This window comes from Theropithecus gelada, chromosome 17 (genome assembly GCF_003255815.1).
Source record: "Theropithecus gelada isolate Dixy chromosome 17, Tgel_1.0, whole genome shotgun sequence".
NCBI lineage: Eukaryota > Metazoa > Chordata > Mammalia > Primates > Cercopithecidae > Theropithecus > Theropithecus gelada.
The window spans coordinates 7,937,918-7,964,762 of NC_037685.1; the positions used below are offsets into that span (position 1 = coordinate 7,937,918).

General features: G+C 34.4%; 1 pseudogene; it reads left to right on the forward strand.

Annotated features, from left to right (window-relative positions):
- The first annotated feature begins 7,057 nt into the window (after positions 1-7,057).
- On the forward strand, positions 7,058-8,424 carry LOC112611056 (annotated as a pseudogene).
- The last annotated feature ends 18,421 nt before the right edge of the window (positions 8,425-26,845 follow it).

Below are 26,845 nucleotides of genomic sequence, written 5' to 3' on the forward strand. Positions count from 1 at the left end.
TTTTCCCACACCAATATCCTGAGGCATTTCTCCCATATTTTCTTCTAGAACTTCTATAGTTTTAGGTCTTACATTTAAGTCTTTAATTCATTTTTATTTGATATAATTTTTCCCTCTTTCCTTGAGAGAAGGGATCTAGTTTTATTCTTCTACATATGGATATCCAGTCCTCCTAGCATCATTTTTTGAAAAGATTACCCTTTCTTCACTGTGTGTTCTTGGTGCCTTTGCCAAAAATCAGTTAGCTGTAAATACGTGAATTTATTTCTGGGTTCTCTATTCTGTTCCTTTGATCTATATGTTTTTGTTTATGCCAGTACCATGCATACTGTTTTATTTACTATATAGTTTTATAATGTATTTAAAAGTCAGGTATTGTGATCACTAGACACATCTAGTGTCTAGTGACACTTTTGTTTAGAATTGTTTCGAGTATTTGAAGTGTTTTATGGTTCCATACAAATTTCATGACTTTTTTTCTTACTTCTGTGAAAAATGTCATTGGTATTTTGAAAGGGATTGGCTTCAATCTATAGATCACTTGGGTAATAAGGTCATTTTAACAATCTTAATTTTTCCAAACCATGAACAAGAGATCACTCTGTGTTTTGTGTGTATTCTTTTCAATTTTCTGCATGAATGTTTTATAATGTTTATTGTAGAGATCTTTAACTTCCTAGGTTAAATTTATTTCTGAGTATTTTTTGCAGCTATTGTAAATTGGATTGCTTTCTTGATTTCTTTCCTGATATTTTGTTATTGATGTACAGAAATTCTCCTGATTTTCTATGTTGATTTTGTGTCCTCAACTTTACTGAACTCATTTATCCATTCTAGGAATTTTTTGGTAGAATTTTTAGGTTTTTGTGTACAAAAGAACAAGTCTGCTGGAAATAGGGACAATTTGACTCCCTCTTTTTTAATTTAAACACTATTTATTTCTCTTCCCTAATTACTCTAGGACTTTGAATACTATGTTGACTAAGAGTGATGAAAATGAGAATTCTTTGGTTTTTCCAGTTTTAGAGGAGAAGCTTTCAACTTTTCCCCATTAAGGATGATAGCTATGGGTTTGCCATGTATTGTAATATTTATGAGATTCATTCCTTCTATGCCTAATTTGTCGAGTGTTTTTATTATAAAAGGATGCTGAATTTTATCAAATGCTTTTTCCATGTCTATTGAGTTTATCATATGGTTTTTCTTCTTTATTCTTTTGATGTTATGTTTTTTGTGTATTGATTTGCATATGTTAAAACATTCTTGCATCCCTGGGATAATTCAAACTTGATTATGATATATAATCCTTTTGATGTGGTGTTGGATTTAGATTTCTAGTACTTTGTGGAGGATATTTGAATCATGTTTATTGGGGATGTTAGCCTATAGCTTCCTTATTTTTGTTCTTATCTGGTTTTGTTATCAGGGTTATAGTAGCCTCCCAGATGAGTTTGGAAGAATTTCCTCCCCTTCATATTTTAGAATAGTTTGAGAATAGTTTCTAATTATTATTTAAAAGTTTTATAGAGAAATGCAAGTCAAAACCACAGTGAGATACCATCTCATGCCAGTCAAAATGGCTAATATTAAAAAGTAAAAAAATAACAGATATTGGCCATTGCAGACAAAAGGAAATACTTGTACACTACGAATGGGAATGTAAACCAGTTCAGCCACTGTGAAATCAATTTAATTTCTCAAAGAACATAAAACAGAACGACCGTTCAACTCAGCGTATCATTGCTGGGTATACACTCAAAGGAATATAAATAATTCTACCACAAAAACGCATGTGCTCATATATTTATCACAGTACTGTTCACAATAGAAAAGACATGAAATCAACCTAGATGCCCATCAACAGTGGACTGGATAAATAAAATGTGACACATATACACCATGTAATAGTATGCAATTATACAAAAGAATTAAATCTTGTTCTGTGCAGCAACATAGATGAAGCTTAAGGTCATTATCTTAAGTGAATTAATGCAGGAACAGAAAACCAAATACCATATGTTCTCTCTTATAAGTGGGAGATAAACACTGAGTACACATGGACACAAAGTAAGTAGCAACAGACACAGGCCCTACTTGAATGTGGAGGGTGGGAGGAGGGTGAGGACAAAAAAAACCCAAAAAACAAAAAACTAAATATTGAGTACTATGCTCATTACCTGGTGAAAAATATAATCTGTACACTAAACACCTACAACACACAATTTGCCTATGTAAGAAGCCTACACATGTACCCTCTGAACCTAAAATAAAAGTTGAACAAAGTATATTTGTAGATAAACATAGAGATGATTGTGGTCATACACACAAGTATATGTAGACTACTAGCTCTTTCGACTGAGATAGCCTAAAAGTAGGGACATGCCAGGAACAATGAGCATATTTTGTACCTAGATGGTAGTTTTTGAAGAAAAGAATCAAAGACTCTTTTTATTAATGTTTGATTCTAAGGCTGAGGAAGGAACATACATTATGTCCCGTAAAATAAGAAACATTAAAAAACACAGACAAGAGGCAACTGGAAAGAGATTCTTATCCAAGGCTAAATACTCTGATCAACAAATTAAATAGCTAGAGTATTGGCTTATAACAAAAATAACAAAATAAACATCTATAATTTCTCCTGTTGTAAACAAATAATGGATTAAATAAGTGTGAGTAAAAAGAAAGATTTCTTTTCAGAAGATTTCCAAATAATAAATGTATAAACAATTAGAGAAAGAGAAACACCATCAGAACATCACAGTAACAACTGTTGTAGCCAATTCCAGTGATTTTGTGGAATGGTGAGTAAAATGTTAAGACACAAAATATGTGCATAGCCTCAAAACATCTCACCAAAAATAATTCTAATTAGTATAGTGGTTTTAACATCTGCTCCCAAATTATTTGATAATTCTCCCTTCAGGAGGTGGAGATTAGTTTATTTCCCTTAAGTATGATTTGAATTTATTAACTTGCTTCCCATAAAGTAAGTATGGGAATGGAAAACAGTGACTATGTAATGGCACACCTCACCTTAACTAGTAGATCAAGGTTAATGTCACCATGTTTAAGTCATAGTAACAGCATGTTGACATTACATATGACGTGATGAAATCACCTATGGTACCCTTCCTCAAATCCATAACCCCAATATACATTAAATAAACACAAATCAACGGGCAATGTACAAAATATCTGGACAGGGGCAGAAATCTTCAGAAGATTCAAGGTCATAACAACAATAAAAGGGGATAAAAAACTGTCACAGATTGGAGGTGACTGAGATGGCATGTCAGTAAAATGCAAAGTAGTGTCCTAGATTTGATCCTCAAATTGAATAAACTCCAGTAAAAAGTGTGGGGATATCCAAATGCTGCCCATACTTTGATGTTCTTTGATTATACAAGGTGTTAACATCAAGGGAAGTTGGGTAAAGTGTACAGAAAATTCTGCATTACATTTTTATGTCTTCTATAAATCAAAAATTATTTCAAAGAAAGTAATTTAAAACAGCATGTATACATGTGCTTTTTTGAGCTAAATTACACCAAGTTCACACTTTTGCATACTTAAATTGATAATTCAAGAGTCAGCACTCATTGAAATTTACAAAAATGACTTTTCATTAGATTTTAAACATACTTTGATTTTCCTTATTTAAATAAAAATTTTCTGCAATGCAAAAAGACATTTCCTTTAATAGTACTATTTTAATTTTTAGACTAAGTTGTATCAAGCAGAAAATCTTTATCACATAAAATTATGGGATGATTCCTAATACTACCTGGAATAATCAGACTCTGCCCCAATGTTTTATATTTACACAATAATACAAATTACTGCAGAGGGCAGACTTTTTTTATTTTGAAGAGCAGAACCTTCACCTTTGAAGAAATGCAGAAAGAGATGACAATGAAAGGTGGTTTCTGAAATCCCTTCTATCAAGATATTGTATAATACACCTTCTAAAATGAAACATTTCTGAGAGTAAAAGGGAAAACTGACACAGGAGTCTTTCAGTGCCGCTTCAACAGTCAGAAATCTCTGCAGCCAGCACCCCTGCCTGGGCATTGCTGGGCTCTGGGCTTGCCACTGGGCTCACTCCACCCACCTGGCCTGGTGGACTGCACTCAGCTTGTGCCTGGCCCTGACCCTGCACTCACATGTAACCCACATTCAGCCCACGGTTGAACCTGGCATGCTGCGACCTGCTTCCACCTTGAGCGGTGGAGGCTGATTGAGTGGAATGTGGTGGCACCTGAAACCTTGGAGATGTCAGCAACTATGGAACCCCAAGAGGTGTTATGGATCCCACTCGGGGAGTCTTAAGGCCTGAGCCCTCAGGGACTGTTGCAGCTCTCCTCCTTCCTGCCACCTGCAGTGTGGGTAATGGTGGGGGCATGTTACAGTTCGTTTGTGTTACAGCTCATGTTTGTTCCCACTGCCTGCAGCACAGTGAATAGGGGCATGTTGTAGCTCTGGCTTAGAGAGTCCCCAGGTCTGGGCTCACAAAGGGGTCACAACTTTTCACACCCATAGTCCAGTGAACGAGAGCATGTGGTACCCAGAGGCTTTTACTCCCCCAGTGCTCAGTGAGTGTGAAGAAGGGTTAACGTGTTACAGCTTCTTTTGCACCTGCCATTGAGTGGGTTTCAGGCTCTTGTGTCCAAGAAGAATGAACTATGCGGACACCAGAGAGTGAGCAAGGAGACAAAGAATTTTATTGAGTGACAAAAACGCTCTCCACAATAAGAGGAGACCCTAACTGGTTAGCCGTCTCTGTGAGAGGGGGATTGAAAGCAGGAAGCTCCACGTGGGGCTGAGTCCAGGGGTTTTTATGTGCTCAGAATGGGGGCGAGGCTGCTGATTGGTCCATAAGCATTCCTAGATAAAGCACCATTTGATGGGCTAAAAGGCATCAACGAAGTTTTCACTCCGGGCATGCACTCTACCTGGAACTGGTAGCTCAGTTTTCAGGCTTTAAATTGTCTTTGGTTTGAAGGTCTGGTTTCATGAGGACCCACCCCTATCAGCCTAGAAATGTGTCTCCTGCCATTATCAAAACTATCAATTATATAAACATCAGACATAAAGCTAAACTATCTCAGGCAGACTAGTAAATATATCTCACAATTTTCATAACAGAACATAATTTTTAATTGCTTGCTTTCTCTAATCTGATCTAGAAGATAATGCAACCCCAAGTAAACTTTTGAATTATTAGGTATATATATTCTGTTTTATATGTCTATTTCACAGAACATTAGACTCAACACATATAACGTTTTATAGATTTTAATATAATATGAATACATATATTTCTATATACATTATATAAAACCATCTGATCTTTGGCAAACCTGACAAAAACAATAAATGGGGAAAGGATTCCCTATTTAATAAATGGTGCTGGGAAAACTGACTAGCCATATGTAGAAAGCCGAAACTGGATCCCTTCGTTACACCTTATACCAAAATTAATTCAAAATGGATTAAAGACTTAAATGTCAGACCGAAAAGCATAAAAACCCTAGAAGAAAACCTAGGCAATACCATTCAGGGCATAGGTATGGGCAAGGACTTCATGACTAAAACACCAAAAGCAATGGCAACAAAAGCCAAAATTGACAAATGGGATCTAACTAAACTAAAGAGTTTCTGCACAACAAAAGAAACTACCATCAGAGTGAACAGGCAACCTACAGAATGGGAGAAATTTTTTGCAATTTACTCATCTGACAAAGGGCTAATATCCAGAATCTACAAAGAACTTAAACAAATTTACAAGAAAAAATCAAACAACCCCATCAAAAAGTGGGCAAATGATATGAATGGACACTTCTCAAAAGATGACATTTATGCAGCCAACAGACACATGAAAAAATGCTCATCATCACTGGCCATCAGAGAAATGCAAATCAAAACCACAATGAGATACCATCTTACACCAGTTAGAATGGCGATCATTAAAAAGTCAGGAAACAACAAGTGCTGGAGAGGATGTGGAGAAACAGGAACACTTTTACACTGTTGGGGGGATTGTAAACTAGTTCAATCATTGTGGAAGACAGTGTGGCGATTTCTCAAGGATCTAGAACTAGAAATATCATTTGACCCAGCCATCCCATTACTGGGCATATACCCAAAGAATTTCAAATCATGCTGCTATAAAGACACATGCACACATACGTTTATTGCGGCACTATTCACAATAGCAAAGACTTGGAACCAACCCAGATGTCCATCAATGATAGACTGGATTAAGAAAATGTGGCACATACACACCATGGAATACTATGCAACCATAAAAAAGGATGAGTTTGTGTCCTTTGTAGGGACATGGATGGAGCTGGAAACCATCATTCTGAGAAAACTGTGGCAAGGACAGAAAACCAAACACCGCATGTTCTCATTCATAGGTGGGAACTGAACAATGACAACACTTGTTAACAGGGTGGGGAACATCACACATTGGGGCCTGTCATGGGGTGGGAGTGGGTGGGGGGATAGCATTAGGAGATATACCTAATGTAAATGACGAGTTAAGGGGTACAGCACAGCAACATGGCACATGCATACATATATAACAAACCTGCACTTGTGCAAATGTAGCCTAGAACTTAAAGTATAATAATAATAATAAAAGAACTGACATTCTCACCAGTTTGATACTCTCAGGTACATAACAAAGGTGCAGAATACAATAATGTAATTTTTATTTTAAAAAGAAAATTGTTGCCCCCTGAGGGTGCGGAGACCAGGGGCTGCTTGAGGCCCAGGGCAGTTGGCCCAGGGCTAACGGTCCAGGGTGGGCGGTTGGGGACTGACGCGTGGGGAGAGGGGCGGCGGTATGTGGGGTGGGGGCGGGCGCCTGGCCTGGTGCCTGGAGGGGAGGAGTCCCGGTGGCTCCTAGGACTTTTGCTCCCAGAATCCCTGCCTCGGAGGCAGGGTAGCTGGGCCAGGAGCAGCCCAGAGCATTTGAGTTGCCGCCCCGCCGGGACTCCTACGCTCCCCAGAACGATGGGATGCGGGGCTCTGCAGCCGCCAGACGAACATGGCGCCCTGGACGCTCTCTGGCTGCTGCCAATGCATCATGGGCTGGGTGCCGGTGCTCTTCCTCACCTTCATGGTCATTTGGTCCCACTACGCGTTCGTGGTGGAGCTATGCTTGTTTACTATTTTTGGAGATGAAGAAAATGGAAAGACCGTGTTTTCCCTTGTGGCTTTCCATCTGTTCTTTGTTATGTTTGCATGGTCCTAATGGATGACAATCTTCGTATCTCCCGCTTCCCCCTCCGAAGAGTTCTACTTGTCCAATTCTGAAAAGGAACGCTATGGAAAAGAATTCAGCCAAGAAAGACAACAAGAAATTTTGAGAAGAGCAGCAAGAGCTTTACCCATCTACACCACGTCAGTTTCAAAAACTATCAGATACTGTGAAAAATATCAGCTGATTAAACCTGATCGGGCTCATCACTGCTCAGCATGTGACTCATGTATTCTTAAGATGGATCATTACTGTCTTTGGGTGAATAACTGTGCTGGATTTTCTAATTACAAATTATTCCTGCTGTTTTTATTGTATTCTCTATTATATTGCCTTTTCATGGCTGCAACAGTTTTAGAGTACTTCATAAAATTTTGGAGGAATGAACTGACAGATCCGCGTGCAAAATTCCACGTCCTTTTTCTTTTCTTTGTGTCTGCAATGTTCTTCATCAGCGTCCTCTCACTTTTCAGCTACCACTGCTGGCTAGTTGGAAAAAAATAGAACAATAATAGAATCATTCTGTGCACCCACATTTTCATATGGACCTAATGTAAATGGTTTCTCTCTTGGATACAATAAAAATTGGAGGCAAGTCTTTGGTGATGAAAAGAAATACTGGCTACTTCCAATATTTTCAAGGCTGGCTGATGGTTGCAGTTTCCAACTTGCCTTATGTGGGTGGATCCAGAACAAGCTTCTGTTACAAACCAGAAAGAGTATGCCAGAAGTGGCTCAAATCAGCCTTTTCCTTTCAAACAGCTTAGTGAATCCAAAAACCTCTTGTTGGACAGTGAATTTTTCACTCAGTGGCTAGAGAATGGAGCTGAAGAAGGCATTGTCATACCAGGTGTATGAAAACATTATAGACTGATATTTTCAATTTCATTTGCAAGAAAATGATGAATGGAATGAAATAATTGAAGTATAAGAGAAGTTATATTTTTTTAAAAAACTAAACCTTTGTACAGTTCCTGGGATCCACAGAAGCACTACTCCAGAGCAAGACGATGCCTTAATCTTAAGTGCCGATTTGTGCAGCATTGACTTAGAGCTACAAAAGTGACTTAATGTTATTCTGGAAACAATACTTACCTGTTATGAGATGCTATAGTAATGAGCTATCATCACATTTTAACATGTATATGTATTTTTTGATACCTGAATTACATAATTAGAATTGTGAGTATCCATGTAAATTTTCACTCCAAAAACACAAGCTTAAAAACTTGTCTTAAGTAAAATACATCTAGGGCAAATGGTGGCTGAAAGTGACAAATATCCAAATTACCATTGCTTGTACTGTATAAGGAAAACTGCTTTTTTAAATTGGGTATTTGCTAATTTATAATCACTATTTTATACTTTTCAACATTTTAAATAACATTTTTATTGTTGGCTCTAACAGAAGGATTCAGATATCTAAATATCATTTAGAACATAGAACACTTTGGTCTAATTCATCGAAAGCTTAGTTATAAGCATTAATACAACCACGTAGTGGAGCAGGTACTCAAGACTTAAAGGGAACTAGGGAACTTGGCAGTGTAAGAAATATTTTGGTTTCTCTCTGCTTTCTATGACTTTTTTGGTTGAACTTTGAGGGGTATGTACATGGGCAGAGAAACACAGAGGTACATGTACTGGAGAAATACTGGACACAGTGGGAAGAGGTGTAAGTGTTCAGAAGGAAAGATAAGAGGACTATTGTAATCTGTTAAAAAAGTAGTTTGAGTTTTAATGGTAGTTAGAATAAAGTATGCTGTTGACGTGACTTTCAAATTTCAGTGTAGGTAATGACCAAAAATTACTTTGAAACTTTTATAGTATTTCTCCAACAGCTTAAACAGTGACTTAAAATGCAATTCAAACTAGACAAAAATAATAATAATAATAATAATAATAAATAACTTTAGGATAAGTTTTCCTCCTGGCTGTCAGTTAGTTATTCTACCCTGAGTAATTATTTAACATCCCCAGTCTCTGAGAAGTGGATTCTACTCTTAGATGCACAATCTTAAGTCTGACTTCCTAAAAGCAACCAACCCCTTTAGAACTAGATGCATTTCTCCTTTTTCCTTTTAAAATCTAATCTAAGTCACAGGAGTTGTTACATTAACTCCAAAGAAAAGTACAGAATAAGCAATGTAGAAATGTTATTCCTCATGTATACTTTTTAGTTAGACACACACACACTACAAAATAACTGATTGCTTCCAGTTAGTGAGGTGGAGATGAATCTTAGCAGTATCTGTGAGTAGTACAGGTTGGAGTTTCTTGTCTGTAAAATGGGACTGCAGGGGAGGGTGTGTTATGAATGAGTTGGACTGGATGACTTCTAACATTCTGCGATGCCTAATTTTGCAAAATCACTTTTCATTCACCCAATAATTTTTTTTTGTTTTTTTGGACAGAGTCTTGCTCTGTCTCCTGGCCTGGAGTGTAGTGGCTCTATCTCTGGTCGCTGCAGTCTCCGCCTCCTGGGTTTGAGAGATTCTCCTGCCTCGGCCTCCCGAGGGGCTGGGATTGCCAGCTCATGCCACCATGCCCAGCTAATTTTTACATTTTTGGTAGAGACAAGGTTTTGCCGTGTTGGCTGGACTGGTCTTGAACTCCTGGCCTTGGGTGGTCTGCCTGCCTCGGTCTCCCAGGATGCTGGGATTGCAGGCGTGAGCCACCACGCCCAGCCCCACTACATTTTTTGGAGTACCTTCTATATGCTAAACAATACATGAGGGATAGCTCTATTATTTCCTACTACAGCATAAATTTTACGGTTGCTACTGTAGATTTATAATTTGCAAGACTGGTCTAATTTCCATCAGCCATACTAATGTTAGATTTTAAAAGGAGGTAACTTTTTTTCTCTTTGAACCAAAGGAGTGAGTTAACTTTGAAAACATAGTTTGGAATACTATAGAATGGATTCTTCTACCTTTGTTTCAACTCCTTAGTCTTAATAGTCTTGAGTCTAGAAAACTAGAATGAGAGTTAAGAGATACCAATTGTTGCTGGGCATGGTGGCTCATGCTTGTGATCAGAGCACTCTGAGAGACTGAGGCTGGTGGATCACCTGGGGTCAGGGGTTTGAGACTAGCCTGGCCAGGATGGCAGAACCCCATCTCTACTAAAAAACACAAAACAAAAACCTGAAAAACAAAATAAAAAAATGTCCAGGCATGGTGGCACACGCCTGTGGTCCCAGCTGCTTGGGAGGCAGAAGCGGGAGAGTCGCTTGAACCCAGGAAGTGGAGGTTGCAGTGAGCCAAGATTGTGTCACTGCGCTTCAACGTGGACGCCAAAAGTGAAACTCCATCTAAAATAAATAAATACATAAAAATAAATCAGTTACCAACTAAAGAACATAACTTCAGTTTGGCGGTTTACATAGTATAAGGAGATAAATGTTTAAACATACTTGACTACTTTCAGAAATGTTTTTCTGGTGCTTTTTGTGAGTATTTCTACTTTCAGATCAAAAGAGTTGCATGCACCTTACAAACAGCCGAGGAAGCTTCATTTTTTTCTTCATTACTATGCACTTTCGTGGTATTGTAGTCTTTCTCAGTTCTTTTAATTTTTGTTATTTAACATCATCTTTAATAGCACAGCAAATATCTTTTAGGAAATTTTCAGTTAAGGCCTTTGAATTATTTATTTTTGATTTAATTTACAGCCAGCATGTTGTCACATTCTAAATAATATTTAGCTGAACTTATTCATACGTATTAATGACCATTCTAGCAAGGGCCTATAAGTGGTGTGGGAAACAGGGAAAGGTTGCCTCTTTGGTGTCTCAATTGGTATTGATTATTGCTATCAACTATTTTGGGAGAAAAATAAAAATGAAGCCCTGTAAAATTTTATAAGTACTATCTTTGTTCCTTCAAACACTTGAACATTTGTGATGACACTTAAGAAAAATAAAGTTGAAGTTCAGGTCTTGCCATTGCCATTAAAAACAAATTAGACAGGAGACTTAGTTTACCTGGGAACAAATTTACTTAAATATTTAGTACCTGAAACTATGCCAAACAAAAGAGCAGCTGCAGAACATTAGTTATTTTAAATGAACAAGTTTACAAAGTTTCTTTTCATCTTTGCATAAGAATGATTTTTTAAAAACTATTTTTACATATTAGTGGTTATGAGTCAATGTGTCATGAGTTAATTTAACTGTAAGGTGGTTTAAATCAAATATGCAATGTTTACTTGAATTGTATTTCTATTAGAAAGCAGATTTGGACTATGTTTACAGGACAATTTAAGGGTTATCGCTAAAGCAGATATATATTAAGGGCTTAGATTTAGGATCTACATATTCCAGGCATTGATTGAATAGCAGTAACTTACAAATAAGGTTTGTTTACTTTTTGTTCTAGGGACTAGCACTGCTATCAGTGGAAAGTATTTTTACCTAATCTGTTATTAAGAAAGTAATATTTTTGTGTTTCAGCCAAAACAAAGACTGTATCTAATAATCTGTTAGAAACAGATAATATATGTCTGAGATCCATGTTTCCTATGATCTAAACTGTATTTTCCGATTTAAATTAAAAATATAGATTCAGAAAGATTCATATTTTTCTAATGACTTCATTCTATATTATTTTGTTGGATTGCAGAAAGAAGCAAGGAATTGTACTTGTATTAAAAGATAAAGAAAACTATTAGGTATATTTGTACATGAGTGCAAATGAGTCTATGCCTGTTTAATAGAAAAGATGGAAATTATTTTAAAGTGAGCTTTAATACACTTTTATATAAACAATCTTGAAGTACAGTTTAGTTTGGTTGTATTTACCTAACAAGAACCATAAGCCTTGTATTTATTCTCATTTGTATAATCCTAGCCCATGACTTAATGTTGACGGTTTGCTTTGTCTTTTGGATGACCTAACCTACGTTAACAGGTACACAGAACATTTTAGAATTTTTTCAAAAATAATAATGAATCACTTTATCAATAAACAAATAAAGATTAAAAAAAAGGAAAATTTGTTGAAAAAACTGACTTACTGATTTTCTGTGAAACCAAAATCTTTGTACTGCTACAGCTCACTCTGACTGAGAGTGACAAGATAAAAAATAAAATATATAAAATAAAATTTGTTGACAAAATTAACTTATTGATTTTCTGTGAAACCAAAATCTTCAGACGGCTACAGCTTGCTCTGACTGAGAGTGACACTAATCACCTTGGGTTTTATAAAAGAGCAAGTTGAAATCAAAACATTGGGTATCTGAATTTGTCCTACACAGATTTATGGGTTGTTTTTTATTTTTAAGATTAAATATTATGTATTGTTGATTGTACTTAAGAAAAAAGTCGCTTTTATAATTTAATCCCACAGATAAATGTATACCTGTTACTGAAGGCAAAAACTAACGTATCATTAATTATTCTCAAAATTAAAAATATACTGTCAATTTCTAAATAATGACAATAGTAAATATAAAGTTTCCTTTCTATTTTTCACTTCATCCTCTGGTAATGAATGAAAAAGAAGACAGCTTTAGAAATATAGGACAGGGATTTTCTGTTGACGAAACAGGAAAGTTCTACAAAGGGACAGTCATTTGTGGCTCTAGGGCAGAAAATATGTAACAAAGAACACAACCTAATATATAAACACATGAAGATTAGCCCTAAAGCAGCTATTTGTTCCATCCTTATTTAAGTTCATTCGTTGATATATCTTGGTAAACCTATTTCAAAAGCACCTGATATTTATTCACACACTGTATGAGATTTCTGACATCTCTGTATCACATACATTTCTTACTATTGTGGACCTTCTTTTTAAGCTAGTGATTCTAATTAGAAGAATGTGAGCATGCACATGTAGCAGAGAATGAGGCTAGTAGCAGAGCAGAATAAGCCTACATGCTATAGCTGTTGTGGCAAGAGCAAAAGAAAACAACAACAAAAAGTGCTGCATTTCTTTGAATAAACGCTCTGACTTAACAATAATGTATGCATGCCTTTATAATCTTACATATATTTATTAGCTAGCTGAAAACTTGACTAAGTCTCTGAGAAGAATTTGATGAAGATAATGGATTTGTTTTTAAACACATTTACATTAAAGTTTTGAATTTGTAGAAAAATTGGGAAGGTAGTGCAAAACATTCCTATATGTCTTGAACCTAATTTTCCCTATTATCCACAACTTATATAAGAATGATTAATTTATTTATTACAAATCATAGACTGATACTGATACATCCTTGTTAACTAAAGCCCATGGTTTATTCTGATTTCCTCAATTTATAAATAATGTTCTTTTCCTTTTACGGTATCGCATTTAGGTTAACAATTCCACTGAGTTGTCATGTTTCTTTCGGTTTCTCTTGGCTGTGACAGTTTTTTAGACTGTCTTTGTTTTTGATGATCTTGAGGGTGGTGAGAAGTGATATTCTGAGGAGTAGTAAAATATTTTGTAGGATACCTCTCCACAGAATCTATTGCTTTTCTCAGGGTTTGACTGGAGTTACGGGTTTTGGAGAGGAGGACCAGATGTAAAAGTGTTTTCAACACTTCATATTAAGGGTACATATTATCAGTAGGTTTTTCAGCATTGATGTTAACCTTGATGGCATGTTTAAGCTAGTGTTTGTCGGGTTTCTCCACTACAAAGTTACATTTTTTAACTCTTTTTATATTGTACTCTTTGAAACCACTATGCATAGCCTACACTAGGGATTTGTTCTCCCTTTCATTGGAGGAAGTGTCTACGTTATTTAGAATTCTGCTACACAGGAGATGTGTATCTTCTCCAATTATTAATTTCATTTGATCTCTTATTATAACAACATGAACTCACGGTTGTTTTGTATAACTGATATTTTTAAAGTTTTTTTTTTTTAACTTTTACCTTTTTCAGAATGTCATATAATTGCAATCGTAGTATGTGTAGTCTTTTTTATTTTTACATTGACTTGTTTCACTTGACAATATTCATTTTAGGTTCACTCAGGTCTTTTTATGGCTTGATAATTCACTTCACTTCATTGCTGAATAATTCTCCTGTATATGAACATACAATTTGTGTATTCATTCATACTCCTGCATATGAACAATACAATTTGTATATTCATTCACTTACTAAAATATTTGGGATTCTTCTCATTTGCAGTGATTATGAATAAAAGTGTTATAAATATCAGGTTTTGTATAGACGTACATTTTCAAATCGGTTAATATCTAGGAACATGACTGTCGGATCTCCTCTTCAGCTATGTTTAGCTTTACAAGAAATCTTCAAAATGTTTTCCAAAGGGGTTGTGCCATCTGACAACCCTACCAGCAGTGAAAGAGAGTTCCTGTTGTTCCACATCATCAGCAACATTTTAGTGTTGTTAGTCTTTGGATTTTGATGTTTTAAATCAGTGTGTAGTACTAGCTTATTGTTGCTTTCATTTGCAACAATATAATTTTATCTAATGACAAATGGTATTGAGCATCTTTTCATGATTATTTTCTTTGATGAAGTATGTTTACAGCTTTTACCTATTTTTAAATTTGGACTTTTTTCCTCATTGTTGCATTTTAGCATTCTTTGTATAATTTAAATGCAATTATTTTATCATACGTAGGTTTTTCATATATTTTCTCCAAGTGAGTGACTTGTCTTCAAATTCTCTTAACAGTATCTTTCACAGAGCAGAAGTTTTTAATTTTAAAATGTCCAACGTATTTTTCTGTAATTACTTTGTTTTGCTGTTATATCTAAAACTTGTCACCAAATCTGTGGTCAACTTGGCTTTCTCCTGTTTTCTTTTGGAAGTTTTATATTTTGTCATTTTACATTTTGTTCTATGATCTAATCTTTGTTCAGTTTTACAAGAGGTTTAAGGACGATGTTGAGATTCATAGCTTTGTATATAAAAAAGTTTAATTTTTTGCATGTGGAAAAATTTACAATTTTATAGCACTATTGCTAAATCTTCTATCTCTTCTCATTGAATTGCCTTGATCTTTTCTGAAAGATCAGTTCACCTTATTTATGTGAGCCATGTACTCTGTCCCATTGATCCGTATGTCTATGCTTCACTAATACCACATTATCTAGATTATGGTAGCCTTATAATAAATGTTTTCCACATGTCACGTGATCTCAGTTATGATTATTTGTTGTAACATATTGCTCCAGTTTTGGAGATTAGGGGATTCTGTGTGACCTCAATTATCTGATGTGCCCAAGAAAATTCATTGATTTTTCAATTTGTTTGTCTTCTTTTTTTTTTTTTTTGTCAAGAACATGGGAGTGGTTAATGTTAGGTTTTTTACATAACAAAGCTTAAATTGAAAGTGTTACAACTTTCAGACATATTATATACACATAATTTGTATATTATATAATAATAAAAATTTGGTAACAATTGTCTACCAAGTCCTCATTGAAAAAGCAAAGAAAGTTTAAGGGAACTAAATTTTTTTCCTACAATAAGAAATTCTAAATGAATTGGGATAAAGAAATAGTATGTTCATTTATAATTTAATCTGTGCTAAATTTTCTATAGGTACAAAAATTACCAGTTTTCAAATTCATCTAGATATTATCAGGTATTTACTATGTTGATTATTGTACTAAAAAAAAGGAGTGAATATTGTACTTAAAACAGAATGCTACTCAATTTTAAAGATATAAAAAGGGATAGCTTAAGTAAAAAAGTAGTTCTCATTTTTATTCAACAATTGGTAAAATAAGACCACCTTTTCTTTGTGCCTGCTTCAGTATACTTGTAAAATATGGAACGGGTAACTTTTCCATTGTAGGACTAATTTCAAGGGAGTCAACTAGGTAAGCTGGTCTTAAGTTATGTTTTCCATAGAAAGTATATTTTCGAAGTTGTTAATATATTAGATATTGGATTTGATTGATTTGTTATAGAAAAAAACAATTTCTATGTCATCACAGAGATATGCAGAGGAGTAAATAATTTAATCATTTATTTAATATATTTGCCAAAAAGGTTTATATAAAACTTTTTTGCCAAAAGGTTTATATAACACTTTTTGCCAAAAGGTTTGTATAAATCGATTATGATATTAGAAAATTCATGAATTTTGTCTATGTATTAGTCATCTATAGATTTTAGTGGAAAAGTAACATAAGCAAAGGAGTTTTCTTCTTGATATTTTTTATACTGCAAAATATTTACTTATGTTTTGAGAGGTCATTTATATTTCTGAACTTGATTGTGCATGCTAATTATTTAATTATAATTTATTTTAACTGGACATTTATCAAATGCATATAATTATGTGCGAATTTAGGACTATCTAAATACAGGTACCTAAAGTACGTACCTAAAATATATACCTAGAGTACATATGAACTTTTAAATTTTGAACTAAGCTATTTAAAAGTAACATTAAATATATATCACAGAAAAAGAGGAAGAAGAAAATTGATTTTTTAAATAATGAGATTTTTAAAAAACAATTATAATGCAAAATTTATTTTAATTCACCTTTCTTGTCTCTGTGCACATTAAAGAAATAATACATATCTTTTGATCCCAGGAAAATTCCACTTAGTGACTAGATAGGCTAGCTGGCCTTTCTGAATATTGATTATTTCCTCTGTGGAAGCAAGGAAGATATACTTAATCTACCAAAATTATGAAGGATTGTCTAGATGAAAACTTGAGATATATTCTAGCTCTAAGAAAATAACTTATCTGTTCTATTATATTATTTTTTGAGAGGACACAAATCGCCATAGATGGAAAAAAATATATTTTTCTGTTTGGGTTCTAGAAAAGTGTTCGTTGTTGTTGTTGTTGTTTTTCCTAGCAGCTGCAAAAGTAGCAAAATATTTGCTTTCTATTTGTCTCTAAAATTTTTGGCTTTCAGGATTTTAATTTAGATTAACCACTTGTCATTTTCATATCAATCTTCTATTGGTGTTTGAAGTAAATATTGCAGAACCCTGTACATTTTTTACCCTCTGTATTGAATTTATTCTCTCTATTGATTCCGATTGCTTTAGATGTTTATTTAGAAGATATTTTTAAAATGAACTTTCTTGTTTCCTTCCATCTTAACAATTTGAAGGCTTATTGGTTCAGTTATGTAACTAAAATGCAGTTTTGGTGTTAATAATTCAGGCCATAAGTAAACTGAATGTATAACTTTTATCTTGAATAGGTAATTGATATAAATGTTTTCAAAAATATATCAGTAAAGAAACAGAAATTTATAAAATATTTAACCAATTATTCCCTTAACATCACATTTTGTTGAAGGAACTACACCTTCATGTGTTTATGCATTTTTAAACTACTAAAACTTAATTTCATACATTTAGTGGAAGCTTTTGGTTAATATTAACGCCTAAGTAAAGCCAGACACAGAAAGGCAAACCACATGGTCTCACTTATTTCCGGGAGCTAAAAATTAAGCCAGTTGAACTCATGGAGATAGAGAGTAAAACAATGGTTACCAGAGGATGGGAAAGGTAGTATGGGGGAACAGGTATTGGGGATGGTTATTGAGTACAAAAATATAGTAAGAATGAATAAGATCTAGTATTTGATATCACAATAGCATGCCTACAGTCAACAATAATTTATTGTACATTTAAAAATAACTCAAAGAGTAGAATGAGAATGTTTGTAACACAAACAAATGATAAATACCTGACATGATGGAATACCCAATTTACCTTGATGTTATTATTACATATTGTATGCTTGTATCAAAATATCTCATGTACTCCATTAACATATACACCTACTATGTAATCCCCAAAATTAAAAATTATAATAAACACATGAATAAAAATCGATAAATACAACCTTAAGAGAATTTTTTTTTTTACAATGGAATTCTGAAAGCTTACAGTTGATTCTTCAACTTACACTTTCAGGTAATAATTTTCAGTAGTGCCTTACTCAGGCCAACTGGAAGCCTTTTTCAAACCACAGGAGCTCTCACTGTTTCAGGAGTCACTCTCTGTGAGTTCACTTTGCCTTTGGATCGCTGTTGGGGAGAGAGGTCTTGAAACAGAATGAATGAATAAGCAAACATATTCTAAGGAATGTAGATGTTTGTGTCTTGGCATGACAAAAACAATGTTCTTTTAAATTTGTCTCTCTACATGAATACTTTGACTAGTTTTGTAAGTGCACGTTTACAGTTTTCTTTTTCAACCACCCAAGGGCTTACACACTTTGAGGCTTTGTACTGATAAATTACAGCATGCCTTTCTTATAACAAAACATGTCTGTCTTTAGAACTTCATAAGAGCTTCTGATATATGTAGTGAATTAACATTCTTATTTTATAGAGTCAAAAAGAAAGTGGTTGTTTCAATAGCTATTTTCCTGTTCTAATATTTCTTTGTTATTATAATAGTACAGCCTGCATTGACACTTGAACCAAGAAGCCTGTAACTGGCCGGTGAATGTGCCATTAATTTTTGTTCCACATTGAATGACAATGAAGTGCCCAATATGCATGAAACTACAATTCTCATAAAATGACTTGAAAATAGATGGCTGAAAAATTTGTAGCTCTCTTATGACTCTTGTTTGAGAAACTATTCTAATAACCACTTATATGTAATCAGATGGACTTCATGCAATCTCATCTTGTAAATGGACCATGTGAATGTTTTCCTATTATTGCTGCCATAGCTCACAGATTATATAAGAATTGCTAGTCATTCTGCCCTGAAACAAATTACTATTCTAACAATAGAAATCTCAATGGCCTTCACATAAGTCGTGGCTTTATAATGTGAAGACTGACATAAGAACTGCTTGGGGGGCATAGAATTCACCCATTAAACTGTCTTTGCTAAATTTGCCTCTGAGCTGTTTTCTGTAGATAAATAAACAGGGAAAATGGCTGCAAAAAAAGTAATTTGGGGTCTACTGTATCAGTCAGTCATGGAGCATGGTATGCTAACATTTTTAAAAAGTATTTATGAAATATGAATATTATATATGCATATATGTCTGTATATGTATAAAGTGTATACATAGGAATGTTAAATATGCATATATGCATATACCTAAATGAATAAACATATATCCATATATACATATGTATATATGTACATATATATGTGTATATATAAATAAATGTCTCCAAAAGGTCACCATTCAGATTAGTCAGTTCTAGATAAGATTCATTACATTTATGCTCTGAGTAATGATATTGAAAGTACTTCATTTACATTTTGACCATTTTAGAGTAAGACAAATCTCAGAATCTAAGAATTAAAACATATCTGGAAACTGAGAGATGCTTTTCTTTGCTGGCATGTGAATCTATTTAAAATCATGAGATAATAATTGTTGAATGAGATCTGTATATAAGTATTAAGTTTGAGAGGAAAGAAGCACCTCATTAGTATTACATATAAGATGGATAGAAAAATCTAAAGTAATAAAATAAGCACCCACAGAGATACACACATACACACAATATATATTTTGAAAAAGACATGGTAAATATCTTGCAACGTAATTGAGGTTTTTGCCATCGAAAGAAATGGCCAAAATGCAATTACTTTTGCACCAACCTAATAATTATTTTGACATGCTGATATTATGCATTAAATAATCTAAATAGTAACTTGTAAGAAAATTATGGAATAAAGATTTCAGCAAAACAGGCATAAAGAAAATAAACCGTAAAACACTTCTCAGCAATACTCACATTTTAAAATTTTTCCCCAAATTTTTATTTGCGTATGTGTGATCTATGGAAAATGTACCCACATTTAATCAACATAATGAAAAATTAATTTATTCCATGGCTTTTAAATATGTTTTAATTTAATGGTATCCCTTGAATAGGATAGCACTACTTATCTAGTTGTCTATTTCAGCATTGTAACTTCAACATCAAGGAGGAGATCAATGTTTGTTTTTATTTTTTATTATCTTTCCACAATAATATTGAACATTTTATGTTTTTTTAAAAGTATTTATATTCCAATACAGGGTATGCCTTCTCACTTGAAAATCATCAATGGTAGTAAATATGACTGCACTCATTATTTATAGTATGCCATCTGGAATTTGGCAAGATTCCCATGATTCCTTGGCATCTCATGAATGAGAGATACAACTCAGTGCTTTAACTTTTCTTTTAGCCTAAGTGTTCAAGCTTATGAGCAGAGAAGAGTTTATGTATTTTAGCAGCATTGATACATTAGGGTTATAAAGCTTCATTTTGTCCTTTTCAGGCAAAAGAGATTTTTGACTTTTATAACTTTTTCTCAGGTTAACAGAGGAAAAAAATAGCATTAAAAGTGGAAGATCAATGTTCAGTAGAAAACAATCACGTTAATTATAACAACAGTAATACGGTAATTAAGTAAGTACTGATGTGCTGAAAGTTCTGCTTAAATTTGTTACACATTACGGCTCAGATTCATTTGAATATTCCTACTCTATTATTGCTATTCGACAGAGTTAGAATTAAATGGGCTTGTTGTCAACCAATATGCCATGTTTTATTTTGACATCCCAACATGAGATCAAGACTTACATGGCAATAACTATTTGTAAACAAAATCATTATTATTTAATTTTCTCATTCTTGTTTGATGTGAGTATATATGTGTGCATGTATAGGCACATTTAAAGACATATCCAGAGTATTATTAAACAGTATAATCCTGTTTCAAATAAAAAGATATAATAGTTCATTTTTACTTTGGGCAGTGACAGATTTACACACATACACACACACACCCCTTCTTAGAAAATACATTAAATTATTTTAAAAGGAGAGTTTTAAAACACAAAGCCCTTAAAATATTTGGAAATAAATATAAAACAATTTCTAATTAATAATAAGATTATAGAAATACAATATTTTTTAGGAAGCAACATTTTGATTATAAACAAAAAGAAGTTTTTGCTAACATAAGTAGTAAGTTTCAAATGTTTATCAGTCTTAAGTAATTTTACTTCAAAAACACCTTACTAATTAATATTAAACAAAAACAATAACAAGAAATTTATTATATATATGTAAAAATATCTCTGAGAACTTTAGAGAAACAAGTATATCTATAAGGTAGTATAAATTGAGATGTAAACAAATACAGACATATAATTTTCAAGAACAAGCATTATAAAATATGCATTTTGTTAAAGTAATTTATATATTCAATATCTTTTAATTGGGAGCATTTACATTCAAGGTTAGTGTTGATACATGTGGATTTGACCCTGTCATTATGATTTTAGCTTGTAATTTTGCAGATTTGTTTATGTAGTCGTTTTATAGTGTCACTGCTCTGTGTACTTAAGCGTGCTTTTGTAGTGGCTGGTAATTGTCTTTCCTTCCCATTGGTAATGCTTCCTTCAGAAGTTCTTGTAAGGCAGGTCTGCTGGTAATGAATTTCCTCAGCACTTGCTCGTCTGAAAAGGATATTATTTCTCCTTTGCTTATGAAGCTTATTTTGGCAAGATATGAAATTCTGGTTTGCAATTTTGTTTCTTTAACAATTTTGAATATTGGCTCCCAATCTTTTCTGGCTAAGAGTGTTTCTGCTGAGAGGTCTGATGTTAGTCTGATGGGCTTCCATTTGTAGGTAACCTGACCTTTCCCTTTCTAGTCACTTTTAACATTTTTTCTTTCATTTTGACCTTGGAGTATCTGATGATTATATGTCTTCAGGATGATATTTTTATGAAGTATCTTACTGGGGCTCCCTGAATTTCTTGAAATTGAATGTTGGCCTCTCTATCTGGGTTGGGGAAATGCTCACAGATGATCTCCCAAAATGTGCTTTCCAAGTTGCTTTCATTTTCCTCATCTCTTTCAGAGACACCAAAGGGTCATAGATTTGCTCTCTTAACACAATCCCATATTTCTAGGAGGTTTTCTTCATTTCTTTTATTTCACTTTTCTCTATTCTGTTCTGACTTTCTGATATGATTTGGCTCTGTGTCCCCACCCAAATCTCATCTTGAATTGTACTCCCATAATTCCCATATGTTGTGTGATGGACTCGGTGGGAGAGAATTGAAAAATGGGGACAGATTCTCTCATACTGTTCTTGTGGTAGTGAATAAGTCTCACGAGTTCTGATGGTTTTATAAGGGGAAAACCCTTTCACTTGTCTCTCATTCTCTCTTGCCACCACCATGTAAGAAGTGCCTTTTGCCTCTGCCGTGCTTGTGAGGTCTCCCTAGCCATGTGGAACTGTAAGTCCATTAAACTTCTTGCTTTTGTAAATTGCCCAGTCTCAGGTATGTCTTTATCAGCAGGATAAAAATGGACTAGTACACTATCTTATTTCAGAAAGCCAGTCTTAAAGTTCTGAGATTCTTTCCTGTGTTTTGTTCATTCTGCTATTATGATTGTATTATGAAATTATTGTGGCTGAGCATGGTGATTCATGCCTGTAATCCCCGCACTTTGGGAGAGTGAGGACAGTGGATCAATTGAGGTCAGGAGTTTGAGACCAGCCTCGCCAACATGGAGAAACCCCGTCTCCACTAAAAATGCAAACATTAGGCGGACGTGGTGGCAAGTGCCTGTAATCCCGGCTACTCAAGAGGCTGAGGCAGAAGAATCGCTTGAATATAAGAGGTGGAGGTTGCAGTGAGCCGAGATTGTTCCATTGCACTCTAGCCTGGGAGACAAGAGCAAAACTCTGTCTCAAAAAAAAAAAAAAAAAAAGAAATTATTGTAGTGTGTTTTTCAGCTCTGTCAGGTCGATTATGTACTTTTCTATACCGGCTATTTTGTGTGTCAGCTCCTGCATTGTTTCATTATGATTTTTAGCTTCCTTGGATTGAATTTCAATGTACTCTGATAGTTTAGTAATCTTTGTACCTATCCATATTCCGAATTCTATTTCTGTTATTTCCGCCATATCCTTGCTGGAGAGGTGATGTACTGAATGCTCCAATTAAAAAAAGACACAGAGTGGTAAACAGGATAAAGAACCAAGATCGATTGGTAGGATAAAGAACAAAGATCCACTGTTTTCTTCCAGAAACCCATCTCACATGCAGTGAAACACATAGCCTCAAAATAAAGGGATGGAGAAATATCTACCAAGCATATGGAAATCAGAAAAAAAGCAAAGGTGGCAATCGTAGTTTCAGAAAAAACAGACTTTAAACCAACAAAGATTAAAACAACAACAACAACAAAAAGACAAAGACCAAGCAGGACATCACATAATGGTAAAGCGTTTAATTCAACAAGAAGACCTAACTATTTTAAATATATATTCCCCCAACACAGGAGCACCCAGATTCATAGAGAAAGTTTTTGGAGACCTTCAAAGAGACTTAAATTCCCACACAACAATAGTAGGATACTTTAATACTCCATTAAAAATATTAGACAGATCATTGAGACAGAAAATTAACAAAGATCTTCAGGACCAGAACTCAGCACTGGAACAAATGGACCTGATGTGTACCTATCTCTCCACCCCCAAACAACATAATATACATTCTCCTCATTGCCTTATGGTACATACTCTAAAATTGATCACATAATCGGAAGGAAAACACTCCTCAGCAAATGCAAACATTACTAAATTCATAACAAACAATCTCTTGGACTACAGTGCAATTAACCTAAAAATCAAGACTAAGAAATTCACTCCCAACAGTACAATTACATGGAAATTGAATAACCTGGTCCTGAATGATGTTTGGGTAAATAATGAAGTTAAGGCAGAAGTCAAGAAGTTCTTTGAAAATAATGATGACAAAGATACAGCATACCAGTATCTCTGGGACACAACTAAGGCAGTAATAAGAGATAAATTTACATCACTAAATGCCCACATTAAAGAGTTATAAAGATCTCAGTTTAACCACCTAACATCACAACTAAATAAACTAGAGAACAAAGAGCAAATGAATCCCAAAGCTGGCATAAGACAAGAGATAATCAAAATCAGAGTTGAACTGACAGAGATTGGAATACATAAAAACATTCAAAAGATCAATGAATACAGAAACTGTTTATTGAAAAAAAAATAATGTAACATATAGATTGCTAGCTAGACTGATAGAAAAAGAAATGAGAGAAGATTCACATGAATATAATCAGAAACAACAAAGGGGATATTACCACTGACCCCACAGAAATACAAACAACCATCAGAAAATATTATGAACACCTCAATGCACATAAACTAGAAAATTTACAAGAAGTGAATAAATTCCTGGACACATACACGCTCCCAATACTGAAACAGAAAGAAATTGAATCCCTGAGCATATCAATAGTAAGCTTTGAAATTGAGTCACTAATAAATAGCCTGCCATTCAAAAGAAAAAAAAAAAAGGTTAGAAACAGACAGATTCACAGTTAAATTCTACCAGATGTACAAACAAGAGGTAGTATCATTCCTCCTGATATTATTCCAAGAAATTGAAGAAGAGGGCCTTCTCCCTAATTCATTCTATGAGGCCAGCATCATCCTGATACCAAAACCAGGCAGATATAACAGAAAAAGAAAGCTTTGGGCCAATATCTTCGATGAGTATCAATGCAAAAATCCTCAACAACATATGGGCAAACCAAGTCCAGCATCACATCAAAAAGCTTATCCACTAGGATGAAGTAGGCTTCACCCCTGGAATGCAAGTTTGGTTCAACACATGCAAATCAATACATTTGATTCCTCATATAAACAGAACTAAAGCAAAACTAACATGATTATCTCTATAGATGCAGAATAACATTTAGATAACATCCAACATGACTTTATGTTAGAAATTATCAGTAAACTGGGTATTGAAGAAAATACCTCAAAATAATAAGGGCCAACTATGACAAACCCACAGAAAACATTATACTGAATGGACAAAAACTGGAAGCCTTCCCCTTGAAACCCAACAGAAGACAAGGATGCCCTGTCTACTCCTATTAAGCATAGTACTGGAAGTCCTGTCCAGGGCAATCAGATAAGAGACAGAAATGAAGGGCATCAAAATAGGAAGAGAGGAAGTCAAACTATCCCTGTTTGCAGATGGCATAATCCTATATCTAGAAAACCCCACACTCTCAGCCCAAAAGCTCCTTAAACGGATAACTTTGGCAAAGTCTCAGTATACCAAATCAGTGTGCAAAAATCACTAGCATTCCTAAACACCAGCAACAGTCAAGCTGCAAGCCAAATCAGAAATGCTGTCTCATTCACAATTGCCACAAAAATAATAAAATACCTAGGAAAAGAATTAACCCCAAAGGTGAAGGACGTCTATAAGGAGAACTAAAAATTGTTGCTCAAAGAAATCAGAGATGACACAAAAAATTGGAAAAACATTCCATGTTCATGGATAGGATGAATCAATATGGTGAAAATGGTCATACTGCCCAAAGCAATTTATAGATTCAATGTTATTTCTATTAAACTACCATTGAGATTCTGCACAGAACTAGAAAATAAAACTATCTTAAAATTCATATGGACCCAAAAAGGTGTCCAGATAGTCAAGGTAATTTTAAGTAAAGAGAAGAAAGCTGGAGGCATAACATTACTCCATATCAAACTGTACTAGAGGGCTACAGTAACCAAAGCAGAATGGCACTGGTACAAAAACAGAAACACAGACAAATGGAACAGAATAGAGAGCCCGGAAATAAGTCTGCACACCCACAGGCTATCAGAGCTTCTACAATCCTGACAAATAGAAGCAATGGGAAAAGGACTCTCTGTACAATAAGTCACGCTGGGAGAACTGGTTAGCCATATGCAGAAGACTGAAACTGGACCCCTTCTTTGCACCACATAGAAAAATTATCTCAAGATGGAATAAAGGCTTAAATTTAAAATGCAAAACTGTAAATCCCTGGAAGACAGTGAAGGCAAACACAAGAATGGGAAAAGATTTCATGACAAAGATGCCAAAAGCAATTGCAACAAAAGCAAAAATTGACAAATAGTATCTAATTAAACTGAAGCCCTTCTGCAAAGCAAGAGTGAACAGACAACTTACAGAAGGGGAGAAAATTTTTGCAAACTATGCAGCCAACAAATGTATAATATCCAGCAACTATAAGGAACTTAAACAAATCTACAGGAAGAAAACAAACAACCTCATTAAGAAGTGGGCAAAAGACATTTTCAAAAGAAGACATACATGTGGCTAACAAGCATATGAAAAACGCTCAGCATCACTGATCATTAGAGAAATGCAAATCTAAGACACAATGAGATGTCATCTCACATTAGTCAGAATGGCTATTAATAGAAATTTAAAAACTAACAGATGCTGGTGAGATTTCAGACAAAAAGGAGCTTATGCACTGTTGGTGACAGTGTAAATTAATTCAACCATTGTAAAATACAATGTAGTTATTCCTTGAAGACCTAAAAACAGGAATACCATTCAACCCAGCAAGCATATGTTCAGTGTAACATTCTTTACAATTGCAAAGACATGGGATCAACCTAAATGCCCATCAATATTGGCCAGATAAAGAAAATGTGGTACATAATACACCATGGAATACTATATAAACACAAATAAAAAAAAATGAGATCATACGATTAACAGGAACATGAATGGAACTAGAGCCCAGTATCTTTAGCAGCTTAATGCAGTAACAGAAAACTG